We start from the raw sequence: 228 nt of genomic DNA on the forward strand, positions 1-228 counted from the left end.
TTTTCATCAGTATTTAATGATGTTTGAATTCTGCTGCATCTAATCAAACATGATTAAACATTATAAAAACTATTTATTTGAACAAAGCAAACACCATAGAATTGATTAAAGTGAGTTAATTTTCTTTTTTTTTCCCCAATGGGTTTCTTTTTTTTTTAATTAATTGTTTTTATTATTATTATTATTTTCTTTATTTACATTTCAAATGCTATCCCGAAAGTTTCCTAT

This window comes from Mus pahari, chromosome 14 (assembly GCF_900095145.1).
Source record: "Mus pahari chromosome 14, PAHARI_EIJ_v1.1, whole genome shotgun sequence".
In the NCBI taxonomy this organism is placed as follows: domain Eukaryota; kingdom Metazoa; phylum Chordata; class Mammalia; order Rodentia; family Muridae; genus Mus; species Mus pahari.